A 17999-nucleotide genomic window follows, 5' to 3' on the forward strand; every position below is an offset into this window, starting at 1 on the left:
AGCTTATACACAACAGAACTATTTCATTCTAAACTCCAGTATCTGGAAAAATCAAAATGGCAGCAGATCTATTTTCTGGTAAGAGTTTATTCCTCATAGTTGGTGCCTTCTTTCTCAGCACTTGATTGAATAGGCCAATGGGCTCTCTTAGGCTCTTTTACAAGAACCCTAACCCCATTCATCACCTAATCTCTTTCTACAAAATACCTTTAACCATGGGGCTAGGTTTCAACACATGAATTATGGAGGCAAAGAAACATTGAGAACATACGCTATAGTAATCTACCAAAAGTGTAATCTCAACTTTACCAACAAGGAAACTGTGGTTCACTGACATTATGAATCTAGGGTCATACTAATTGATAATATCAGAACTTTAACCCTATCTAATTCATTTTATTCCTAGTTCTAGAAAACTAGACAAAAATCCAGTTGGATTTTTGCACTGGAATTGTGTCTAAAGATTTTAATATAACCCACAACTTGACTGTCCCTTTAGCCCCTCAAGTCACATACACCAATGCACAGTATAACTGACACATCTTATGGGCTTTGCTATGCAAAGGCCATTCATGACTTGTAGTCTTTGTTCTACTGGAGAGAGTGAGGCACCAATTTCTGCTTTCTTTATAACAAGACAGGGGCCAGGTATTCTGAGTTGAGAGAACTAGGCAGGCCCATTTTGTAAGTTTTGTTTGCTTACTTCATTTTCAATTTCTCATGGTACAGAGGATCTGACCCAGGACCTGCTGCATGGTAGGTATGACATCTACCATTGAGCTACAGTCCCAACCCCAGCCATATACGTACACATATGGGTAGATCCCATTTAATACATAGAAGTTTGATGAGGCTGGATATAGGCATGCTCCTTTGAAAAGACCACCATCATCAAGATGGTAAACATGCTCATAACTCTCACCAGTTTCCTCCCACCTCATTGCTTTTCCTTTTGTAGTGAGAGTACTTAATCTCCTTCACAAATTTGTTAAAGGTACACTACAGTAGAATTCATTGCAATGAATATTATGTTGTATAGCAGATCACTAGAAATTTGTTCACCTGGAGTATGTAAAATTTTGCATGCATTGAACAAATATCTTCCTCCTTTTCTTCAACCTGAAGGTAGAACTACCTGAGGAGTAGCAAGCGATTCAGATCCAGGAGAATACAAACCACCGGGCAATAAGGAACCAGAAGTCAAGGAAGAGAGTGGGTATGTGCAAACATGACTGAGAGGCTGCCTTTCCCCTTGCTCCTCCTCTGTGCTTCCCAGAGTGTGACCAAATTCTAGCCTCAACTACATACCCCTCCCTGAAGGTGCTCTGTGCTTGCCCCCCACTGCGTTTTGTGTGTGTGTGTGTGTGTGTGTGTGTGTGTGTGTGTGTGTGTGTGTGTGTGTATTCTGTCATTTCAAAAGGATAAAGTTGCCACAAAAGGCACTTTGCAAACTAATATCCAAATAATCAATCCCAGGAAAACTTACAATGTCAATTATCTTTATCACTTTGTAAGTGACAACTTCTTGATGCTGAGAAAGGAGACACTTACCAGAGCTATCAAAATAATAAATCCCTTTCTTTGTCTTTCATTCAGGAAATATGGTCACCATTATCTGTTCAGTGGCACTCAGCCAAAGCCTATGGCAGAATAGGCTTTGGCAGGCTTTTCATTCCCAAATTACAGCTTAATAAAATGGTAGCAGAAAGAAAAATTGAATGTATTTGCAAAATTCCAATAGAGAAAGATAATAGCGTGGGAAATAAATTTCTGAATGTGAATGTTGAATCAGCACAAAATATCCCAAACATATCCTCTCAATTCAAAACATTTTTAAAATGTAATAGGAAAGGGAATTCATGATTCAATTACCTATAGGAGACACATCAAATTAAACACATAGGAGAATTGTAGGTTAGAAATACAAATGAAAAATCCTTCCAAATTATTTTACGGCATACCTACCCTTTCTAGAAGAACAACTAAAAAGTGTTCATCTTCTTACAGTCTCAGTCTCTATGACCTTTATTTTCTGATTGAACCTAGATGAAGACCATGAATTGAAAATCCTACCTTAGCTTAAATTGTGTAGCCTGGAGGAGAGAACGCTATTCTTTGTTCTTAAATTTATTCTCTTCTAAGATTTAAAGAAAAAAATCACTGTTGAGGTCAAATACTGCTTTTGGTTCAACAGTTTTGTTTTGCTTTTCCTTAAAAAAAACATGAAAAGATTAAACTATTATAAGAGGATAGTAAGTAGAAGCCCAGTCAAGTATCTCAGAATTTAATAGGATTTAAATTTTCAGTTGATAAACACCTTCTATTCAGAGAAAATTAAGGAGAGCCTTTTGTAGAATCTGGAAGTCAGTGCTCTGCTTTATCATTTTATGCAAGTTGAAAGACTGAACTGAGAAAATTAACCAGGTCATTCTAGGGGGAATAAAAAAATAAAAAACACACTCATATCTCTAAAATAACCAGGATTTTATCATAATTCTTTCAAATGCTCCTTGTCAATTCTGGAGCCAAAGGAAAAATAGTTTCAGTATTCAGATACATCTTGGCTAATTATCTCTTGGTTGATACTTAGAAGAGGTAGAAATTAATTATTGTAAAGACTTTGTCTTAACTACAAGGAGCTCAAACTCAAATTAGGCAGATAAGAGCTTTCAAACAAAGAACTGCCAAGAGGAACAGTAGGAAAGGCACTGGAAGGATCTTTGCTTTACCCTCCTTGTGCAGGTAGTGGAAGAAACAAGCCTTGCTTTTGTCTGAGATGCCAGAACAGAATTCCACAGGGTGGGGTGGCTCCAAAAACCGAAGTTGATCTTCTCTGAGAATCTGGAAGTGCAAGGACTAGTTACCTGTAGGGTTATCATCTGATAAGGCTGCTCTCCTTGAGTGAGTCCTTACATATGTAGCCTTTCCTCTATGTACAAGGAAACAGAGAAAGGGGTGGGGGGTGGGAATCTCTTGGGTATATCTTTTTATTTTTATCAGGTTCTAAGACCATACTCTTGTAGGCGCCATTCTTGTGTCCTCATTTAATCTTCACTGCCCTTCTACAGGCCACCTAAGGTTAAATTCTTCCACATATATATTTTGGTGCTGGAGATTGCTAATGAGCCCTCTACAGGTCTTTTGGCCAAAGGTAATTAGTAAAAGATATAAAATAGGAGCCAAAAAACTCTTAGACTTCACACACAAAATTTTCAGAGACTACAAAGGGACTATGTTCATTGTTATTTATTTCTAAATTGCTTCACACAGAGATTACTCACACAGACTTCACACACAGGGTTTTCAAAGACTACGAAGGAAGTATTAGAAAGGAATTTTTCATTGTTATTTATTTTTAAATTGTTCTACATAAGGGTTCTCCTATGTAAATGATAACATAATTTTTTTCTATCTGCTCCTTAGTGAAATTCAAATTCAGAAGAGCAGGGCTATCCAAGTGTTTGCTCACGCTGCAATCCAAGTGCTTAGAATCCAGGCCCTGACAGGAGGGTATCTATCATGTACATGAAAAATGAACAAATGCCAGAACACGTCTTGCTGCGAAACACTTTTTGGCGGTGGGACTTGAAGCAGATTCTGAGTCTACATGGAGTCTCATAAGAGGATTAGTGCCTTCCAAGAAGAGACTTGGGAGAGAATGCTTCTTTTATTTCTATATCCCATTAGAACACAGTGAGAAGACACCACCTATAAACCAGAAATAAAATCCTTATTAGATTACTAGACATTGGACCTACTGAGACTTGGTTCCCCTACTTCTAGCCTTCAGAGTGATGAGAATTTAAGATCTAGTTGGAAAGGATTAATTTTCTAAAACAACCCAAGCTCAGGAAGACACCAAGACTCTGGAGAATGGGATACTACGGTTAGCTTCTAGCTCTGTCAAATCATTCTCCTTCACTGGGTCACATTTTGCTCCTCAACAGAGAATAAAGACAAAAACTCTGAGCTGTTAAAGGCGCTCAGCTACCTGAGGCATGTGAACTGTATCACACAACTGTGTAGCTCCTCATCAGTAGAAGGTTTTGCTGTTAACACAATTACACTTTAGCAAGACGTGGTCATATCCCCAGGATACAAATAATCCAGATCCTTGCAACAGCCATAAAGCAAGTTACAAGGAGGACCCCACTTAGGTGTAATTGACATGAAGACAATACTGAATTAGGAACCAGTCTAGCTGTACTGAGAACTCAGAGAAGGAAGTATGTCCACAAGCCGTCTGTACCCTACCGAGCCATCTACACTGAATGCCAAGCTCTTCTTCCCCATTCCCTTCTAAACCATTGAGGTAAACCTATATTCTTGTGGATATAATCACACACACTCTTACCTCTCTATAATCCCTCTTTATTAAGTGGGACTCAAGAGGGTGAACAGGGGAACATAATCTACCTATAGTCTTAATTTCCTTCTGAACTGATGACCAGTAAGACTCTCACATCCCAAATATGGAACTATCCCTCTGGGTCTCTGACTTGATAGTACAAGAAAACAATGCAATCTCTCAAATATATTCTGTGTCCTGATTCATTGCCCCCAATGACTTCCTTGGAGGACAATATTCTGAGTCAAGTTGTAGAATCGATTGCTAAGCACAGAGCACTTTCTCTTAAAAAACAAAAATAACCAAGATAAGTATTCAAATGTTTTTTTTTCTTTCATGCAATTGTTTCTAACATATTTATAAGATGATGTCTATGTTGTTTTATATGTCCCTCCCCCACGGTATAACCTCTGCTTTCACTGTATTTGATGTTGGTATAATTTGTGGAGGGGAAGGGCAAAAACAAATTGTTTAACTAGGGAAACAGGTGGACCCATTGTAACAATGAAATGTACAAGTCATTATGTCAAAAAAAGAACTTTACAACTTTGGTGAGGGAGGGGAGGATGGGGTGGAAGGAGGTAGGGAAGTATAGGAAGGGATGGGAAGGGGAAACAAAGAGGAGGCAACAATGGTTGATAAGAAATGTACTCGTTATCTTGCCCATGTAATTGTAACTCCTCTGTATGGTATTTTCACAATAAAAATAAAAGAACAACAACAACAACAATAAAAAGTGGAGGATCAGGAGGAAGAATCCCAAGAGTTTCAAGGGACTGACCTCCAATGATCTTTTAAATGGCACCCGAAAGCCTCAAAGATCACCCACAAAAATGCTTGTCAATTAGAATCCATACAGACACCAGTAAGATTTCTGCCCATGGGCATATTGGATTTGTAGCAGTGGTGGTGGAAGGCACTAGAAGCAGACTATACACATCTGCAGAGGGGTTGGCTAATGTTCTGGAATGTGGTCTGTGGCTGTTTGATGAATTTTTCCCTGGGAGCAAACAAGCTGGCTGTAGAGGTGATCACACGTGGTCACTTATTCCCATTAGCAACGCCAAAAAGCAAGTGGCCTTAGCCAAACAGCAGAAAAGGCAGGGTTATTTTTAAATGTGCCCAGTTAAATTTGTTTCACAATTTGTGATTTCCCAACAACAAAAAGAATTATACAACTATTAAAATTATAAAGGAATTCAGAAGCTTACAGACCAATTAAGGAAAAAGGTAACTAAAGGGTGAAGGTCATATTTGTGAGGAGGGAAAACAAGAAATTCCTTATTTCAAGATCTTATCACCATGTTTGTAATGTGATACTAAAACTGACTTTAGAAGCAAACTAGCTATCATTTATGCTGATGGTCAGGGGACTACATGAGATTTTTCTCCCAATTTATTTGGCTTCCTGTATTTGCTTTGGAACTAAATAGGTCTCAAACTAGCTTTGAGGAATACAACATAATTGTCACATTCAGGGGACCACAGCAAATTAGTGGGGCAGAATTTTCTTGGTTTTCCATAATATTCTGTGGAATCCACATTGGAAAAGGACATCCCCTCCCCGACCATGGTCCAATTCCACATGACATGGCTAAAAGTTTCACAGTCTCATACAACTGTGCAATCTGATAGATAGGTAGATAGAGAGATAGATATAGTATATATGGTGTGTGTGTGTGTATATATAGTATATATAACTAGCCATATATACTATATTATTGTACTATATATCTATATATTATACCTATATTTTATATAATAGATATTATGTGTATAATATATAATGTTATATATAATATATTATATGATGTTTATAATAGATACATCATATAATACATTACATATAATATATAATATTGTATAATATATAATATGTTATATGTAATATGACATATTGCATATAATTATAACATTATATATAATATTATACATATAGTCAGAAGACTACATAAGATTTTTCTCCCAACTTATTTGGCTTCCTGGATTTGTTTTGGAACTAAATAGGTTTGAAACTAGCTTTGAGGAACGCAACCTAATTGTCACATTCAAGGGAACATAGCAAATCAGAGGGGCAGATCACCAACATCAACCATACAACTGTAAGATACATATATTGAGCAGTCCACATACCCCTGAGCTTCTTTCTCCCAGCCCCCTCAGCCTCCTGAGGCTACATCAGTCCTCCAGCTGACAAGGATCTGAGACCAGCCAAGAGAGACCTTGCAAGTCACAACTGCAGCTTTACCAGCAAAAACAATAAAGAAAGCCTATGTTAATTCCATATTCCAGCAAACTAGATGTTGTCAATCACCTGGACCCCTGCTTGTGCTCTTTCTTCTAGACAGCCCCTGAAATCACCCATTCGCCTGTCTCTAAGAATCCAAAGCCACCTGGCTTGTAATGCATGTTATTTCTTCATAATAAAATGTACCTTTTAATGTACCCAAATATGGACCAGCCAGTGTTCCAGTTAGCCTTGCTTTCAAAGGACTCACCTAATTACCTGCAAGGAACTATTTCCGGTGAGACAATCCCTTCATCAGGAACAGAGGAAGTGAATCAGCCTTACTGTTATCTCATCATTGGTGTTTTCTTATTCAGCAAGAATAGGAACAAACTGTTACCCACAAAACCTGGTATTAGGAGTGGACAGGTCACTGTTGAAACCTCTCCTACAAACAACAGCAAAGATCTTTAACAGTATCTGGCTGGAAAGGTGCCTGGCCAGTCACAAGACTGAATGACTCATGGGGCTATTCAGCGTTAGGTAAACATAAAGCTCAACGAACAAAATCAGCTCCATGATGTCATTTGTTTTCTATGTATCCTTAACATAGTTAAGATAGAGAGATTGTGGAGGAATACACAGAGCTTTCAAATAAGACGAACACGTCTGAAATACTTAAAGAAAGAATACTTTTGTGTTCTGTTTTCATGTAAAGACAGTGCAGGCTCCAAGAATGCAGTCTCTGCTATTTGCTGATATACACTATTCCACAAAGCCTTACAACATATCAACCATTCACTGGGGCTGGTTAATGTTTAACTATTTTGAACTTAAACAGCTATCAGAAGAATACCAACTGTGGTATTGATTACAAATCAGAAACTATCATCTGCTGTTACTTGAACCTTCCAAAATACTGTGCACAAACATCTCTATGGTGGTTCCAAGTCCAGTGAAAATATAGATTGTGTTTTTGTATATGAAGTATGATGATCACTAACTTCTTCTTTCTACTCCTTTTACATTTAAGAAGCAGCACAGCTTTTACAGTGCAAGCAAGAGAAAAGAAAACTGAAATAAATAAGGTGGACCACAAAAAAAATAAGCAAACAACTTGGTGTTTCAAGTTTTTTCTGAGTGACACAGGAGGTGAAAAACACAAAACAGATCAAGTGTATTGAAGTCTAGTTTAAGTCTGCTGACCTATCTCATGATAATGTAAGGAAGCTACGATGAGATCATTGTTTACATTACAAAGCCGTTGCTCAGAGAGAAGCCAGTGTCATTTGCTGATGGACATCTCTCTCCTAAGAAATTAAGTAACTCGTTTTGATAAAAGCCAGCCATAGATGAAGAAAGTATACTTAATGAAGCTGAAGACACTGCTTTCTTGGGATAGATTTATTTAGGAAATGAGAGTCCCAGCAGGACAGAGAGCGTTCCATGTGAGAAAGGGATGGGGTCATGTGACAAAGCTATGCTTTTCTTTCAAATTGAGTAAATCATTGTTTAACTTCCTTTTTCCAGTCTTGCCTGTTTGCTTCTGGGAAATCTTAAGAAAACATAGAAGCTTTGTCAGACTCAAAAGAGGAAGTTGAGGATTTGTAATGAGATGACACAGCTTGTTCCCTAAACCTCAACAAATACATCTTGTTATTGTGTTTTGGTGTTTGTGTGTGTGTGTGTGTGTGTGTGTGTGTGTTTTAAGAAGCTTGCTTCTATATCCATTGTCCAATTTGATACATGAAAGGGTAGGCTTCAAATAATGCATTTCTGTCGGTGAACATTTTTTAATTAGCATATCACTCAATGAAGAACTGAAAAATACAAAGCCTTCTAGGATCAGGTATGTTTCTGACTCATTCTTTCCCATCCATGTGATTTGAAATTCCATCTCTAGAATTCTTTGTCATTACCAGGTCTATCTGCTATTTTCCTTGTGATGGGATCTCTGCTCCATGTGCTGATCTGATGATACTCACAGTTTGCATCTGTCATCCTCTATGCATTATAGCCACAAAGTACTATAGTAAGAATTACATTAACCTGGTAAAATGACTCAAAGATGTGTCATCACAAACAGAGATCAACATCAGTGAAAGCTAAGGCCATTTTTTGAAAGCAATATTAAATTCAATAAATGTAGCTCACTAGTTAAGAGCAATGACCTGTCTAGGAAGATTCTCATTGGTAAACAATGACCAGACAAATATGTTTTCAACAAAGACACAATTTGTGTTGCTCTGAAAAACCAGAAAAGTGATATTAGAGAATGTTTGTATGAACTTATCACAGACTTGAAAATTTTAGTTTAAAGCACTAAAAATGACAAGAATAAGCCACATGCCAGTAGCACCTATAAACCTGGCTACTCAGGAGGCTGAGGTCTGAAGATCACATTTCAAAGACAGCCCTGGCAGGAAAGCCTTTGAAACTCTTATCTCCAATTACTGAAAAAAGCCAGAAGTGGAGTTGTAGCCCAAGTAGTAGAGCACTAGCCTTGAGCAAAAGAAGATCAGGGACAGCACCCAGGCCATGACTTAAAGCCCCTGGACTGAGACCACACACACAAAAAAATGTGTGTGAGGAGGACAAATATAAAGTTGCTGTGTTACAACAAATTTGTCCCAGTTGCTAGATGAATTATCCGCTTGTTATATCCAGAGAAAAACCAAACTTAAAAATCCTGTTCTGACCTGTAGGGCATAACAATGTTCAATAATAAGTACACTCATTACCTTATTTATGTAACTGTAAACCCGCTGACATCACCTTTATGACAAAACTAAATTAAAAAAAAAAACACTCTGATCTGATTATCAAAGAACCTTAATTTTCTATTGAATTTCTGTTTCTTTCACTTTACACATTGCCATAGTCATATTATATCATGTTTCACATTGCTTGTATACTTTAATACTACAGTATAAACATTTTTGTTCTTCCATGCATTATGATAAAAAAGCCATATAATAATTAACTTAATGACTAGCCTATCATGTTTGCATTTGTTTACTTGTTATTGGTTACCTATAATCCTTTTCCCTATGTTAATCCTATAAAAAATCTCCCATAAATAACTAAAAAAAAAAGACAAGTCTAGAGTCACTTTATTTTTTCTCTTAAATCCTGTTTATACATATCAACTCTTCTAGACTGTATTTGCTCAGACAATTGTACGTAGGTGTCTGTCTATGGTAGCATTCCTCTTCTGTAGCTGCTGGAGGATGAGACAGCCCAATCTTCTCTCTCTATGTTGTCTCTATTCCACTTCACCAGTGTATGTTCCCAAAGGCACAAAATATTTCCCTTATTAAAAACTATTTGTGTGTGTGGGGGGGGGGGGAAGATGGGAAGGGATGGGAAGGGGAAACAAAGGAGCAGGCAACAATGCTTGATAAGAGATGTACTCATGGGGGCTGGGAAGGTGGCTCAGTGGTAGAGCACTTGCCTTGCATGCCTGAGGCCCTGGGTTCGATTCCTCAGCACCACATAAGCAAAAAGAAAAAAGCCAGAAGTGGCTCTGTGGCTCAAGTGGTAGAGTGCTAGCCTTGAGCTGAAGAGCTGAGGGACAGCGCCCAGGCCCAGAATTCAGGTCCCATGACCAGACCTCCCCCCCCCCCACAAAAAAAAAGAAATGTACTCATTATCTTGCCCATGTAATTGTAACCCCTCTATCTGGTATTTTCACAATAAAAAAAAACTATTTGTAGTGAAATTTATTCCAACTGAAGCATTTATAATTGTTACCCCTCTTGTTAACACTTTGGGCAGGAAGTTTAATACCACTTCGGTTCAAAAGAAAAAATAATATTATTACAAATGGGAGGTGGAAGGTTCTCCCACAGTCTCAGAGAATTTAATGCAGAGTTCTCCATCTTCTTCTGCCACATAATATAATTATCTTATGTAATTGAAAAAAAAATCTGAGGGTTTTTTCAGGCTAGTGGTTTTTTGTGTATACGAAATGCCTAACAAAATGCCTAGCCCACCTAAATCACACACGTTATGTATTCAAGGCTTTTCTTCCAACAAATGTCTGAGGATTGAAACAAGATTCCTTGTGGAAACACAAACTCCTTCACAGCCACTGCGGGCACTAAAGTTTGGGTGGCTGCCATAAGGGGATGTCACCATCCAATCAAAAGCAACCCTTTTCTGGAACTGGTGCTTGAGTAAACCCATCCCACAACCAACCTGAACTGGTACATCCTCCCATTTCAAGGCCAAATTGCAATCTCCAGGACCATTTCCATGCAGGTGTTTTCCTTTTGATATATGCTTTAGTCATTTAATAAAATTACTGTTTTATACTGAAATCCTAAAAATCTTAATCTTAATTGGCAGTTTGTGTTAAATCTCATTTGGCATACCAATTATATAAAAAGGGAAAGAATTGTAAATCTTGCTTTCATTTTGGTTTTGATAGCATTAGGCTTTGAACACTGGGTCTTGAGCTTACTAAACAGACCCTGTCAACAGAGTCACACATCAGCCTTTTTTTGCAGTAGTTTTTTTTTTTGCTGAATAGAGTCTCACATTTAGTCCCCAGGCCAGCCTGAACTTTGTCCCTCCTATTTGTGCTTCCAATGTAGCTGGCTTTACAAGTTAAGCTACCATGTCAGGCCCAAGTGCTGTTTTTGAGAAATATCTTGAGTTAGAAATAGTAGCATAACTACTATTCTCACATACAAGAAACACCATTCTGTTATGCCACGAAACCATAAAGATTATGTTATTATTTCATCAGTAAATTTAAGACGTGATGATAATTGATCTCCATCCAAATATCCTTTTGTTGTTGTTGTTTTTGGTTGTTTGTTGTTTATTTGGTCTTAGGGTATGAAGTCGGCACCAGAGCACTGTCCCTAAGCTGTTTTGCTCAAGTCTAGCACTCTGACACTTTGAGCCACAGCACCACTTCTGATCATCTGAATATCTTAATACCACTATCAAACAAAGCTGCTCAGAGACAGTGATTGATTTCCAAGTCTCATTTGAGGCTGGTTTCTAAGCATTCCTATTCTAAATTATGACAATCTATGCTGGACAAGACTGAAGACCCATTTGTCTTATAAGCACAGGGATCCTGTATAACCAAGGACTGTTAAGCTGTATGTAAATCAGAATGTATATTGAAGTAATAACCAAGATAAAGAGAGACACTAACGTCTCCAGTCAGCACAGCTTTATGATGCAGTTTTGTGTCACAATCTGAGAACATAATCAAAATTTTGGAATCACTCAGTAATAATACATTAAATCATAGAAGGTATACTTTTCTCCCCTTCACCTCTTAATGGTTTCTTAGCAGGATTTAAAATGATAAATGTTAATAAATATGCTACATGGGGTATATATGTCTAAGTATGCATAACAGACATGAAACAAGCATAACCCTAGTTACACAATTGCCTTTTAGAATAATTAGCTCATGTTGGAGGTATACTCTAGCTAGGTTCAGTTCCTGAATTATTCTTGGAAAGGAAAACATGAGATACTTTATCATTTCTAAATCTAATTAGGATAATATCACTTTGCTTAAGACTTTTGGTACCATTTCATGTCATAAAACAATGCATTATTCCCTACTTTAGACATAGCTCTCAACTCAAAATTCTTTATTCTGTAAGGTTTTAGCCATTACAAAGAAGAAAACTGAGTTGCAGTCCATTTTTGAAGTCTATTTCACCTGAGATACAAATCTAAGGTCAGTGGATGATGAAGATGAATGTAGAAGAAAGAAGAGATGACAAAGAGACAAGTTTCCTAACCCCACGTAGGAAAGCAAAACTACAGTGAGGAAGTGTGGTTAAGATAAATATTCTTAAACCAAGTACTTATATATATTTCATACTTAACTACTCTGACTAAATGAATGGAAGAGTCTGGTTTGATATAATAATCATGTATTATCTGTGAGGACATATTTCAAGATTCCAATGGTATGCCTTCAAACAGTAATAGTTCTGATTCTTATCTATATACATACCAATTTTTACTTAGGCTTACTTGAACACAAGCACTGTGATACAAACATCCATGCTATTGCTCTGGATATCCACTAAGTGGGAGACAGACAGATGTTCTATCCTGCATGGATAAGCTGGATGAAACAGATTCACGTCCCAAAGGGGACTGAACTATGCTTCGAGCTTGACCAAGCTACTCAGAATGACATAAAATTTAAAATAGGTGAATGTTTTGTTTCTAGAATTTTCTATGTGATAGGTTTGGCCCACAGTTGACTGTGGGTAACTTGAAACCACAGGAAAAGAAATTAGATAAGACTAAACTATTGTACCCCATGCATTCAAATGACGAGAGAAGTGTTTTCTCCTCTGTGGACTTCTTTCAAGCAATATTGATCTGTTGGATTCAAATTAAGTTAAAATCTTTATTTGGGCTGGGTGGTAGTGTCTCATGTCTGTGAGCCTAGTTACTTAAGAGGCTGAGATCTGAGGATCAAGGTCTGAAGCCAGCCAGGGCAGGAAAGTCCATGAGACTCTTATCTCCAGTTAAGCACCTAAAAGCCAGAAGTGGAACTGGGGTTCAAGTGGTAGAGCTTGGGCACAGCTCTATGACTGAGTTCAAGCCCCAGGACTGTCACACACCCACAAAATAGACTACCCTTGAAGCTCTATTGGGCTAGTCTGAAAGGAAGGCTGGCAGGGAGTGATCCATGTTGACTGATGATACACAGTGTCTGTGATTATCTCAAAGGCTCTTTTTACTGCTCTGCATAATCCTCACTAATTTTCAATGAACAATAATATCTGATCATCCAAACTCTCATAAATCAGGAATTACTGTAATTGGTTTTATGACATAGCTAAAATAATCCCCTCAAAAATGCCAGCAATTCATCATCAACAGCTAATGTAACAGCAAAGCAAAGGGACAACTCTGCAAGTTGACTATCCTGCTGAGTGTGTCCAGTACCCAGTTATGTCTTAAGAAATGAAAGAGAGAGAAGGAAGGTGGCTGAAACTAAGTAACCTCAGGAGGGTGGGGACTTGATAAAGTGTGTTTAAACTGCCAACAAGTTATTATTCTATCACCAGTGTAAGACATCTATCTAATATACCACATAATTCCACTTTGAAACACGCCTTCAAGGAAGCAATAAGCAGGTAGATTGTCTTGAAAATGGCGTCAAAAAATGCTTTCCTGCTTGTTTGGAATGAAGAGAGCTTTAACCCAATGACTATTTGAGTCCCAAATATTGAAGACATATCTATACCATCCTATGGAAACAATATTTGCAAATAAAGACAGCAAATGGATCTGTACCGTTGTCAACACAGTCATCTGTGGAATTTAAAAACAAGGTCTCTGGACATTTCTCTAAAACTTTCTGAAGAATATCTCTGTATGCACCATAATCATCCCTCCAAAAATCAGGAGATTGAGAGCTGAACATATGTATCTACATATATATATCCATATATTATACATGATATATACATGCATAATTATATATGTGCATACTTCTACCAAGAATAAGTTTTATTTCTACTTATTGTTTTCTTAAATAATTGTGCAAAAGTTTCCAGGAACAATTTTTTCATTTTAATTAATCTTTCTAAATATTTTTTTGTGTGTACATTTTTATTGTAAAAAATGCTGTACAGATGGGTTACAGTTACATGAGCAAGGTAATGAGAACATTTCCTATTGAGCATTGTTGCCTCCTCCTTTGTTTTTCCCCTACCATCCCTTCCCTCCCACCTCCACAACTAACCCCCTCACCCCTGCCACCTCCCCCCACCCCCACCCCCTGCAGAAGTTGTAAAGTTCATTTTCAATGTAGTGTTTTGTACATCTCATTGTTACAATGGGTCAATCTGTATCCTTATTTAAACATTTTGTTTTTTCCCTTCCCCTCCTCAAATTAGAGAAGTGTATATATATGATGCAGGGCACCAACATCAAATACAGTGAAAATAGGGGTTATACTGTGAGGGAGGAACACACAAAGAAACAAAAAAATTACATGGTACATTAAAAATACGTTAGAAACAATAGCAAGAAAGAAAAAAACACTCGTGTCCCTATCTTGGGGTTCATTTCGCTTAACATCATCTTATATGGTCATATGTACATAGCTTTTGGCCTTTTCTGCTTGTCCTATACATGTACTAGTTATTGCAAATATGAGAAACCGTGGGACTTAGTTTCTTTGGGCCTGACTTACTTCACTTAATGTAATTTTTTCCAAGTTGTTCTATTTCCTAACAAATAGGGCGATGTCATTCTTTCTGATAGAGGCATAGAATTCATATGATATATATAGATAGATAGATAGATATAATACCACATTTTCTTGATCCATTCATCTACTGAGGGGCATCTGGGTTGGTTCCATATCTTAGCTATGGTAAATAATGCTGCAATAAACATAGTCGTGCTGGTAGCCTTAGTATGGCCTTGTTTGTGATTGTTTGGGTAAATGCCCAAAAGTGGGATTGCAGGTCATAGGAGAGCTCTATGTGGAGTCTTTTGAGGAACCTCCAGCTTCTCCTCCACCATCTTCCTCCAGACTCTCTAAACTTTTAAATAATGCAGTATTATTGCTGAGTACTCTCATTTGAATTAGTCTAAATACTGCAGTGTTTTTTTAAAATCATGATTCCTAAGTACACACACAGTTATAAATTTTCTATAGGCATGTACCTTTTGTTCTCTTTTTCTTTCTTCTCTTTTTTTTTTTTTTTTTGCTTACTTACCATCTTATTTCTAACACTTGGAAAAATACTTGGCATATAGTAATCAATAAGGAGTTTGAGATAAATCCAGGTATAGTACTTATTTATATATCTGAGCTATTCTCAAAATTAAATGAAAGATACTATAAAACGCTGGTAGGGCGGAGTCTAGGAACATTCAATGCAATCCTGAGCTGGACTCTGGGTGGTCAGCCATATTCTGTGTTCACAAGACACTGTGAACTTTGTGTGGGTAATGTGGTTGGGAAGGATACTTAGCTGACATTTTCTTTGAAGTGTCAGTTTTCTTACACAATAAGTTTGATAACAGTACAATTGATCTTGTGTCTGTCGTTTGTACCAACTCTATTGCCATAAAGCAGGTCTCACACTGGCTGAGGGAAAAAAAATATTAGGAGCCTTGAATCTCCTCCCCGTAGCAAAGTACCTCTCTGCAGGGAACAGATGCAGACTGCGACCATCATAATTAGGAGCAGTAAGAAATTAAATTGGAGGATCAACTACCATGGGCACACTGTGAGTTTAAGCATAAATTATGACTAAAGAATTAATGTCTAGATATTGTTAAATGTATTTTACTGACCACTAGAATACTTAAATTCATTTTTCAAAAATCAACAATATTTTCCACCATAATTATTTATCTCCTTGGCATTTTTGATGAATGACTATGTATTTATCAGTCTGGTCCAGGCACACTAAATATCACTAACAAAATCAGTGCTAAGAAATAGCCCCTGCCTTCAGACTTCGTTGAATTCAAGGTCTACAAATTATAGCCCTTAGTATGATGCCAGACTGTTGCCTGTTTTTATTACCATGATCTAAGAGAGATTTTTCCATTTCCAAATGGGTGAAATAAATCTTGAAAGGGAAATTATTTTGTGGCATATGGAAATTACAGGAAATTGAAATTTCCTGCAATAAAGTTGTATTGGAGCAAGCAGTTGTATTGGAGCAAGCAAGTTTACATATTGCCAGTATTTGGCTACAGTTGAATATTTGCAACAAAGAGCTTATGGTTTCCAGAGGTAACATATTTGATACTTGGCATTTCACAAAAAAATTTTGGTGAGGCCCTGGTAAGGTTGAAGACATAGATATGTGAATAATTATAACTGTTTGATATTTCTTCCTGTTTGCAGTAGAAAAACAGTCCATTATACATTCTAGAAGATGCTACTTCAGCGTCACAAAACTAGGCAATATAGCATGTGTATATATTTTCTTACTTTACTGATCTTATTTTACTGTGATTATTTTCATATTACATGACTGATCATGGATTACTTTTATATCTCATATCACATAGATTCATCTCTAGGTAGTCCCTGGAAAGATCTGATAACATTCATCATTGATATTTACCATAATGGTAAGTATAGGAGATGAGAATATAAAATTATAGTAAAAATGAACATTATCATGATTACAAACTTATAAATATGGCTGACTATTACAACACATTTATTAAGTGATATTTTTAAAAACATAGAGTTCATTGAGAAAGGTCTAGTTACTACTTGTCAGATGATATAAAATTTGTGAGGCTCATTTCTAGATCATGAGGAAAAAAACTTAAACGAGCAGTGTTAAACCATCCATCGGTCAGATCTGTGGTATGATTTTAGCATCTGTGCAACTCTGGATAAATTAATTAATGATACTGAGCCCACATTTCTTTTTTTGGGGGGGTCCGGTCATGGGGCCTGAACTCTGGGCCTGGGCGCTGTCCCTCAGTTCTTCAGCTCAAGGCTAGTGCTCTACCACTTGAGCCACAGCACCACTTCTGGCTTTTTTCTTTTTGCTTATGTGGTGCTAGGAATCGAACCCAGGGCCTCATGCATGCAAGGCAAGCGCTCTACCACTGAGCCACCTTCCCAGCCCCAGAACTCACATATTTTTATTGGGAGAAAGGTTGTAACACAATTATAAAGAATTTATGTACTGAAAGAATTTATATAAAACTTGTAGCACAGTGCCCAATCCATAGACAGGGCCTTGATAAATAATCATCATATAATGATGATGATGATGATGATGATGGTGAAGCAGGCTATACAAAATTATCCATGGCAAAATAAGCATAAACCTAGATAAGGTAAAAATACAGTGAAGAATTTCCAACTACAGAAATAACTGTATCATGGAATATTTTTCAGAGGGTTAAAAACACAATTTCATTAAAAACATAGAAGGGCTGGGCACTTACAAACAGCCCAGTAAACCTGCTACAGAAATTTATTGTCTGAGTTGGGAAACTTTTATGGTTAGTCAAAAAAAATTCCTAACTTGACCATAGAGAGCGCAATAAAAGAGAAAACCGATTTAGCTCTGAAACTATAATACATACAATGCTAAGAAGTTAATAAAAAGTCCAGTGAAGTCCCTCATTAAACCTAAAAGCTAAAAAAATAAAACTTTTTTTTTTCAAAATAGCTTGGGAATGTTTTTTACTTAAGCCCACAATGCAAATTTTGAAACATTGAAATGAGCACCATCTCCATTTTCCACTGGTTTGTCCTAATGCTTGCGGAAATCAAGCCTGGAGTCACTGTACATTTAGATCTATCTTGTAAATTACTGTTAAATTAGATTTTTCCAAAGCCTGTTTCATTATACAAGTCTTCCCCTGAGGAATTTCCAGGGGGTTTACTTTCTGTTTTTACATTCAGACAACTTCCCTATCACT

This window comes from Dipodomys merriami, unplaced genomic scaffold (genome assembly GCF_024711535.1).
Source record: "Dipodomys merriami isolate MVZ:Mamm:240054 unplaced genomic scaffold, mDipMer1.0.p SCAF_4, whole genome shotgun sequence".
Taxonomy (NCBI): domain Eukaryota; kingdom Metazoa; phylum Chordata; class Mammalia; order Rodentia; family Heteromyidae; genus Dipodomys; species Dipodomys merriami.